Below are 10353 nucleotides of genomic sequence, written 5' to 3'. Positions count from 1 at the left end.
TATGCCCAGAGATCAATAAAATTGATCATACCCTTTGGCCCAGCAAAACCAATATTAGGCTTACATCCAGAAGAAATCATAAAAAATGGAAAAGTCCCATATATTCCAAAACATTTGTAGCAGTAATTTTTATGGCAAAGAATTAGAAATTGAGGGAATGTCCATAAATTAGAGAATGACTCAATAAGATATGGTATATGAATATTAAGGAGTACGATAGTTCTTTAAGAAATTATAAATTGTCAGACTCTAGAGAAGACAGGAAAGAATTACATGAACTAATGCTCAGTGAAGGGAAGAGAATCAATAGAATATTATATACATTAACAATACCATTGTGGGATGATCAACTATAATAGAAACAGCTCCATTCAGCAGTTCAGAGACCTGGGGGTGACCTGTTAAGGAGATAATGCCATCCACATTAAGACAAAACAAAAACACAAAATCTGAATGAATGCTATGCTACTTTTAAAAAATTTCTCTTATGTTTTTCATTACAAACCCATGGACTTCTTCTTTTCCCTTAGTCCTAATTGCTCATGTACAATATGACTAAGATATCAACATGTTAAACACAACATTCATTAGACTATTAACTTCTGAGGGGAGGGGGGTGGGAAGGAAGGGTGGAAGAAAATTATGTAATACAACTATGCAAGTTTATGAATGTTGAAAAACTTTCATAATATGTAATTGGAAAAATAAAAATACCAATCACTCAAAAAATGGACTCAAGGAACTGGTGGTGGATCAGGTCTCTAACCTGGAGAAAAGAAGTCTTAAGGAAGAAATTTGTCTAGTTTTGGAAAGGTTTTCTTGTCAAAGTATTACTCTTATTTTGCTTAGCTTCCCAGGAAAGAATCAAGAAAAATAGAACATGGAGAGAGGCCAATTTAGAAAGATAAAAAAACTACAACCTTCTTAACCTTTCAAAATTTGAATGGGTAGCTTTAGAATGCAATGGTGTTCCCCCTCACTGGGATTCTAAGTAAAAACTGAATGAACACTCATCTGTAATTTAGCAAATATTTTTTTTAAATATTACACATAGATTGAACTTCAAGGTCTCTGAAGTCTCTTCCAACTCTGGAATTCTGTTATTCTATGGCTATAGCAATTATAATGATGCCTATGAAATGGAGTATCATATATATATATATATATATATATGAGATAACTATTTATCACATTTTTTGATAACTAACAAAAAAGGAAGAGATAGGGTGAAAAATAATCTATCCATAAATTTATGATGCAGATTTTCATTATTACTTAGTATAGGCCTTGAGGGCACCACTATCAAAGTACAGTATCATAGATTTAGAGTTAGGAGAAGACAATACAACCCTTCCCAAATCAAAAATCTCTTCAATAGCAATAAAAATTCATGTAGAGTTGATGGCCTCTAGGAATAGGAAATGTAGAATAGAGCCCATTTCTCTTTAGGTAGGATAGTTATGTTTGTTAGGATCTTAAATATCTTATGAACTTAGAATGGAAAAGAATCTTCATGCTCACATAATCCAAGCTTTTCATTTTATTGGTGCAAAAAACAAGATTTCCTGAAGGGGCATAATTTGCTTGATATCACAATGTATTAATGTCAGAGAAAAAAATTGAATCCAGTTCTTCTGACTCTGAAGCTAGGGCCCTTCCCACTAAAACAGAGTCCTCCCAATTCCCTAGGTTCTCAATTTCCTCATCTGTAAAATGATGGGGTGGGACTATCTAATCCCCAACATCTCTCTCAGCTTTAGCTTTGTTTACTGTCCTGCTTATAGATTTTCAAAAATTTTATTTCAGTCTGAACTCAAAAAAAAGTATTTCTATAATATAGTAGAATAGAAAAAAGATGATTTCACATGAAACTGAAAATCTATTATGTACAAGAAGCTCTGCCTTTTAATTATGTACTAAATTTATCATGCAGCCTTCTTTTTTCCCCTTTTTTTCCCTCTCTCCCCCTTTGTCCCACCCAAGAGAAAGCTACTATTATACACAAATAGGTAAATTGTAGAGTGGTATAGTTAAGAAGAGTTGGGTCTGGAGGCAAAAGTCTTGAGTTCAAATATAGCTTCGGATTTTTGCTAATTGTCTGACCTTAAACATATTTAACTTCTGTCTACCTCAATTTTCTCATTTGTAAGATGGAGATGATTATCACCTATTAGTGTTGTAAGAATCTAATAATATTTATTTTTTTCAATAAACAAATCCAACTTTTATTTACATTGTCAGATTAGAGAAAAAAAACAAATTTTCTTTTGTTTTTCATGAACAATTGAGGGAAAAAAATTTCAAAAATCTATCAGTAATGGTTGGAGAAGAATAGAAAAGGGGGATTACCCAGAGAATTCTGTTATCAATAACTCAATTTGTTAATCCCAATGAAAATGAGAAAAAGAAGAACATCATTGCTTTGGAATAAAAAAAGAATGAAAAAATCATTGTGGTTAATGGAGATCAAAAATTTTCAAGAATTAATCTTCTTTCAAAATGAAGCTAGTTGTGAGGACAAAGACTAGTATGGATTAACTTTCAAAACCTGAGTTAATTCTTAACCAGCCTTGATAGTTACCAGAGTCAGATCATGTGAGCCCTTTCTTCATTTCTGTTAGGAACAGTTTCATCCAAAAAGCATCAGGAAAAGGGAAAATACTCTAGGAACTCTTGAACCCCCCCCCCCAATAAGCATTTTAGCTGAGTCTGGGGTTCTCTCTTATTAGTAGCATTTGTCAGCTTGAACAAAATACCAGGACTTTACACCAGTGAATGACATCACACATAACCTTGTTCTTCCCAAGTTTTCATTCTCCTGCAAATAGTAAACACTATAGTAAACAGTTATTAACTGATCTATATCACTAAACTTAGTTTCACTGACAGCAAAAAAAAAAAAAGGATGGGGGAAGAAATGAGTTTGGAAAAATAAGAAATTCTACAATTATAAAATTAATATAAAAATAATAACCTGTATTAGTTTTCTTTGATCATTTTGGCTAAAACTTGACCATTTAGCAATTATTTTCAATGTTGATATCACTTGAGCAGAGGTTTCATGTCAAGTTTGTTATAAACTTTAATATGTTAGTATTAATACTTCTGAATTTGAAATATCTAGGTACATGGCTATCAAGCTCCCCATCTAACCTTTCTTTTGTCCTCATTTTTTAACCTACTTTGTCCTTTCATTAAAATTTCCTCTAAGCTGGAATTGATCAGAAAAACTTGAAAATTGAGACTTTGATATGCTGTTCAAAAGGTTCACCTAGATACAAAGTGACATTAAAAATTATTTTATAATATTCCTGTATTTTTGGTCCCATTGCTATCAATAGGTTATGTCTGAGATCCATGATAGTGGCCCCATACCAAGATGTTTACATAGATAAGGTTAAGTTAAAATAAAGTTATCACTTTTTAAATACTAACTTTGAGTGTGTTTGTTTTTTTTTTTTAAATAGCAGTTGGTAATATTTCTGCTATTTTATTTCAAGGATTCTAAATTCCGGTTACTACTAATAAAAGCATACTCTACTCTAGCTTCCATTTTCCCGCTGATCTCATTACTTTCTTTTACTTCTCAATTGTCTCTCATTTTCTTCTCTCTTCTCCTTTGCTCTTTTCTCTTCATTCTCTGCCTGTCTCTCTCTCTCTCTCTCTCTCTCTCTCTCTCTCTCTCTCTCTCTCTCTCTCTCCTGTCTCTCCTCTACTTCCTTGTTACTTTCTTCAACTCATCTATTTCAGGAATAGAAATCTGGAAGCCCCTTGCTTTAAAAATCCTACCCTGACTCAATCCCAACTAGTTCCCAACCCAAACCATCTCAGTCTTTCACTTCTATTCTTTCAAATGAGTAAAAACAAGAAACTTTCTCTAGATAAGAAAATGAAATTTAGCATCCCCTGTAGGCATTTCATCTGCAATAATCAGATTAACCAATGCAGTTGGAAGTTCCTATGGAGGCATGGTCAGCATACAAGCTGGCTAGACTGATAAAACCTACAGCTCATCAAACAAGTGACCTTCCTGAAACCTACAGGTCTTATTCTGATCTCATCTTTAGTCAATTCTTCAAGCCACAGATAAGTTTAGTCTATCACTGGCATTTCATAAATTTAAATAAAATTCTCAGATTCATCAATGCTACTTCCAAGATATCTCATTCTTCAAAATTCATTGCCCCATCCAATTTTCCCCTCCACAATGGTAATTAAGCTTTCATCAATAGAAAACCAGAGTCAAAAGAAATCTGTCCTTCAAATAAGGGCACCTGTAGAGAGGCATTGCATAGGAGCTTCTTGGACACTAGGATTCTAGATAGGTGTTCTGTAAAAGTTGTATATTAACTCAAGATTCACTCTGGGAAAAGCTCACCAAACATCCAATTTTCTGCCAAAATTTCTCTCCATCTTAATTCACTGGGAGTCTCCTTTCCATTAAGTCTAGCCTCCCGTATCTTGTTTTTTGTATGGCTCTCCTTCAGGCTTTGGAGTCACAGGCTCAGAATTTAGCAAATTCAACTGAGAGTCTTGTCCGAGAGAATCCTCAATTCATCCTTTTGGTCCTATATTTCAATACACATGCTTCCCTTTGACCAGAATTCTAATGATGGCAGGATAGTTCAAAGATAGAAAGCAGGTAAGGAACTGATTCATTAACTCCTCTCATCAACCTCCACAAGAAAAACCAGTGAGTTTTTTTCTTTCTCTCTCTTTAGTAGTTTCTGGGTCAAAGTCCACATGCTTTAGCTTCATAGTGTTTCCAAACAGTATCAGTGTTCTCTCACAGGACATTGTCTTGGTGATTTGTCAGCGAACCAAGGAAAGGAGGGCAGCTGATGATACAAAAGGTGATGCATAAGCCGTGGCAAGTCCTTGCAAACCAATGACAAAATATCGACATCCTTTGGTGATCACTTTCCCAACATTCTTGCCATACTTCTGGAGCTTCTTCCGACACCTCTTCTTGGGCTTCCCCCCGGCCACCTGCTCCTCCAGGGGCTCGTATCTCTGCTGCAGGAAGGCAAAGTGGACTTTCCTGGAGTCCGCCCTCGCCTCGGGCTGGGCGTCCGGGCTGGGCGGCTGCCCCTCCGGCCCCCCGGCCTGCTCCCCCTGCTCCTCCTCCTCCTCCTCCTCCAAGTGCGGGCGCTGCACGATGCTGGCCTCCTCCTCACGCCCCTCCGGCCCCCGCCTCAGGAACCCGGGCAGGTGCCCGCCGGGCCGCTTCCCCCGGAGCCGGCCACCCATCGCTGCGCCGCCGCCGCCGCTACCCGGCTGCACAGGGCTGCGGCGGACGGGAGAGGACTCCAAGAATCTAATAATATTTATAAAGTACTTTGAAAAAGACTAAATTGCTACATAAATATCAGTTATCATCATCATCATCATCATCATCATTACAGTCAAGAAGATCTTGTACACCCTCAGAGTGAAAAGTATCTAACATCTTACCTTTGGACAAGTCAGAATTTGCATAAGAATAGCCAGTCTATCATTTCTGCCTCTCTCTCTCTCTCTCTCTCTCTCTCTCTCTCTCTCTCTCTCTCTCTCTCTCTCTCTCTCACCTTCTCTGGACATTTCTGCCAAATATCCCAAGCTGGCATGAGAGTGGGGGTGGGGTGGGGCAGGGGTTAATTGGGGGGCACAAAGCACAGCAGTCAGAGAGCTGTAAGCATAGGAGAGCCTTATTCCTCAAGGTAAAATCTTTCACCTGTGTCATTTCCTGAGCCAGGAAGGGAGAGAAGCAGCCTAGCAGAGGCCAATACAAGAAAGATTGCTTGGGGTTACAGTGCCAATCCATTCCTTAATAATCAGGCATATCAAACTGTGAACAAGATGACATGGAGAACTGAACTTCAGAAAATTAAGGGGGAGGGGAAGGAAAAATAGGAAGAAAGAGAAGCAAAAGTGAACTGGAGTGAAGGATACAAGAATCAGATTTGTCATAGACAACCGAGGCTTCTTGTTCCTGGGTTGTATGATCTAATATCTAGATGGTTTTTTGTGGCTACCTATTTTCTACTTCTCAAAAGAACTCTGCTTGTCATGGGTCAGGTTCTCAGCCCAGGTCTGATAGGTCAAGGTCACTAATGGACTAAGTCATCATCATAGGATCATGGATTTAGAACTAAAAGGTCCCTTACAGACCACTGAGTTCAATGTTATCATTTTTAACCCTGAGGAAGCTGAGTCATAGAGACATGAAGTAACTTCTTCAGAGTTACAGTCTCTGATTTAGAATTTGAACCCAGTTCTTCCTGACTTGAAATCTGATTTCCTACTCACTTTGCCACATTACCATTGAAGCATCAGTAGTCACAATTACTCTTTCATTCTATATTTCATAAACAAAATATAAAGAGTAATTGTGATTTTTCTTTGCAAAGCAATGGGGTTAAATGACTTGCTCAAGGTCATACAGTTAGGTAATTATTAAGTGCCTGAGGATTTGAACTCATGTCCTCTTGACAGGGCCTGTGCTCTTCCCACTGTGCCACCTAGCTTCCCCATAAAGAGTAATTGTGACAGTAAATTGAGCTTCATATTTTTATTGTTTTCAGTGTATTATAAGATAGAAGATGGATGTTCTTTTCCTTTAAAAAGATGAGCCCCTCTCATTACTAAGATCAGCCTCTCTAAGACATTAATTCCATCACTTCCTGTCCTCTCTACCAACTTGGTGCAACAGTTATCATCCTTTTTACTCCCTATTTTCAATCATTCTCTTTTTATTGGTTCTTTCTCTGTACCTGCAAAGATACCCAGATCTACCACCTCCATTAAAAGTAACCAAAAAAACCTTTCTTTTCATCCCTCTTTCCCTCAGGCTTTCTATCTTCCTAAATATCTCTTCTCTTTCACAAACAAATTTCGGTGGTGGGGTGGAGGCAGAGAAATAGTAAGAAAAATAAAAACTATGCTTGCCATCTTCATTTCTTTATCTATAAGTTATTTCTCAGCCACTTGTACTCTGGTTTCCAACCTTATCATTCATCTAAACTACTTTCTCCAAGGCTGCCAAAAATTTTTTAATTGCCAAATCCTGTGGTTTCTTCTCAGTCCTCATCTTTCTTGACCCTTCTCTACGTCACATTGGAATGTTTTTTTCTTGGGTTTCCTAATTATCTGACTGTGGTTGTCAATCTCTTTTGCTGATCCATCACCCATTGTGTATAATAGGTCTTTGTTCTAGTCATCATTTTTCTTCTACAGTCTTTTTTTGTTGATTTCACATGGATTCTCTAAGTAGATAATTCTTAGTGTTTTTGACTCCAGTCTACCTTTCCAAATTATGTTCCAAGCTGGAACTCCATGTTTCAGCCAAACCAGACTCTTGAGATTCCTTGTACTGGCAGTATACTAGTAAATTTTTAACAATCAGCTCTCCCAACCCCCCAAAAAAAGTATGCACAACATATTTAAATTCAATGTATATTGAAAACATTTTTATTACCTTATTTCATTTAGACAGTGATCAAACAATACATCAAGTCCTAATGTATAATATTTGCTGATTTCTGAGGTAAAAATGCTCAAACAGAAAATCTAATGATTCTTGGAAAGCAGTTTGAGTTTGTTCTAACACAACACAATGTATTTTGCATTTGATTTCTTGTTTCCATATCTTTGCACATATGATCTTCCACATTTCCCCTCTATTTCTAGGACCCAGGTGAACTGTTGATGGTATGTGAGACCTGGTGTCCAAAAGACTCATTTTTTCTAAGTTCAAATCGGCCCTAAGACACTGACTTAACTATGACCCTGAGTAAAACATCTTACCTGGTTTTCCTCAGATCCTCATCTGTAAAATGACTTGAATGAAATGACAAACCACTTTAGTATCTTTGCCAAGAATATTTTACCCCAAAACAGAATCACAAAGAATAGGACATGACTAACAAACCATAGCAACAACCCTTTCATTTCTACTTGATAAATTCCACAGGTCTGCTCAAATGCTCCTTCTCACATGAGAGCTATCTTGATTCTTCCTCCACTAAACTTCAGGTGCTACAGCCCATCCTCCCCCTGGAATTATTTTGTTTATATTGTGCATGTTCTTGGCAATGATTATGTTGTCCCCCCATAGCATTCTTGACTCCCCACCCTGACCGCAAAGCCTGCATTACATTACAGCATTACATTAAATTTTATTATAACACATGGAAGGAACTTAATAAATGTTTTGGGATGAATGAATGAATGCCAATGTTGTCCACTGTGTTTAACCACTAAGACACTGAGTAAAAGGGTTAGAGATAGCATTAGTGGATTGATAGATCTCTAACACCAAAGACTAATATAAGCATACTCCCAGAAGGCCTTTATAAAGCCATAGAATAAGATCTAAATTTGCCAGAAGTGGGTGCTCCTTGGTTTAGTTTAAAATTGTTATGTGGGGGTGGCTAGGTGGTGCAGTGGACAGAACAACGGCCCTGGAATCAGGAGTACCTGGTTTCAAATCCGGTCTCAGACACTTAATAATTACCTAGCTGTGTGGCCTTGGGCAAGCTACTTAACCCCACCTGCCTTGAAAAAACTAAAAAAAAATCAAAATAAAATTGTTATGTGAAGATCTGCTAACATGGTGCATTACCAGTGAAGGCCCTAACTCCAATAATTTGTGGAAGAGATTTGGAGAAATCCTAGTTTCAAAGCAGAAAACAACTTGGTTTAGAAAATTCAAGATGGGAACCAAAAAAGTAGCAATGTAAACAAAATTCATTTAAAAGACAAAGGAAAATTTTCTCCTATCACCATAAGAGATAGTAAATTACATACTACCTCGCTTTCAACCTCCTTAGGAAAGAAATAAGAAAGAAACACATAAATAAAATCTCTTTGGGGTGCTCAATAATTTTTAAGAGTATAAAGGAGTCCTGAGACCAACAATTTTGAGAATTACTGTCCCAAAGCATTAAATCTTCTTTCTTAGCTGCTCTAAGGTGAAAGAAAGGGAGCAGTGAACACAGTCTAGTTACAATTTGGTACCATTGGTGGGGAATCTCAGAATCATCTCACAGTGATTTAGGGGTTTTGGATATTAAAAAATGGTTATAAAGACATCATGGGTTTAACTTTCTCTTCATTAGTAGAGTAGGTGTGCTGTTAACCAAACTGATACTGTTTATTGATTGAGGGTTCAGGGAGGCAATCCTATGAGCACCTTCTGGTTGTTTTTATTGTTATTATTTAGTCTTTTATTTTAATTGTATAAGACTCTTTTTGAGAAGGGAGTTGAATTCTCAAGCATATTTTGGGATCTGTCTTTTTAATATGAGGTTTCACCAAACATTAGTTTTTAAAGTATTACATGTTTCCATCATATAGTTTTAGTTGTCTGATTAAGCCTTTCTAGGTTTTCCTCTTCTTCTTGAGTTATTTTTCAATCATCATGACCCCATCTAAAGTTATCTTGCAAAGATGCTGGAAGGTTTGCCATATCCTTATCCAGTTCATTTTACAGGTGAAGAAACTGATGCAAAGTTAAATGACTTGCCCAAGGTCACAAATCAAGTAAGTGTCTGAGGTTGGATTTGAAATCAGGAAGATGAGTGTATCTGACTCCAGATCTGGCACTCTATCCACTACACCACTTAATTGCCTAGTTGTCCTCTAGGTATTCAGTAGGTGCTAAATTTTTGGAGTGTGAAGTGATATGTTGCATGGTTTCTACTATTCCCTTGTATAATTTGTACCAATCATTATGTTTAGGCTCCTTAATGATAATCTTTCTAATTCTTTTGTGAATGATCTTATCCTAAATCATTGTCATAAACACTTTCTTTTTTGTAAACAAATCCACAACACACAAATTTATTCTGCTATTATTATTGTTGGTTTAAGTCATGCAGATGATTATTATTGTTATTATTTTGGGGCATCAATGCCCCCTTTTCCACTGAGATTTGGACTCATAACTGATACATCTTCCTGTATTCTGTCTGCTGCCAGTAAAAATGAACAAGCTTTTTGGGTGAGACTCACGTGCTCATACCTGGCAGGAAAGCCATGTTAACTCAAAGAGCACATTTAACTCTTAACTACAGGCTGGCCTCTCTTTAGAGAATTGAAGCCCCATTTGAGCTAATTGTGGCTGTCAAATTATCCTCCTTGTTAAGTATGAAAGTACACTTCATTGACAATTTAGATTCCCTAGGGAGTTGGCACAGTAAGAATTGGTTCTCAGGGAACACTTGTGTGAACAATAAAAGGGACCTGTTCCTTCCTCCTCCCATTCTTACTGCCTTAGACTGCCTTCTCCTATATTGCACAGAGGGAGTCCCAACTTCAAGGGGTTCTCTCTCCTCAAGGGGTTCGACTTGCATTATGGGAATTAAAAGTCAG

At 37.1% G+C, this 10353-nt stretch overlaps 1 pseudogene; it reads right to left on the bottom strand.

Moving 5' to 3' along the window:
- Positions 1-4642: 4642 nt before the first annotated feature.
- Positions 4643-10019, bottom strand: LOC141505583 (required for drug-induced death protein 1 pseudogene; annotated as a pseudogene).
- Between the last annotated feature and the right edge of the window lie 334 nt (positions 10020-10353).

This window comes from Macrotis lagotis, chromosome 1, assembly GCF_037893015.1.
Source record: "Macrotis lagotis isolate mMagLag1 chromosome 1, bilby.v1.9.chrom.fasta, whole genome shotgun sequence".
In the NCBI taxonomy this organism is placed as follows: Eukaryota; Metazoa; Chordata; class Mammalia; order Peramelemorphia; family Peramelidae; genus Macrotis; species Macrotis lagotis.
The sequence above is the reverse complement of the archived record's forward strand: the minus strand, read 5'-3'. Positions and strand labels throughout refer to the sequence as shown.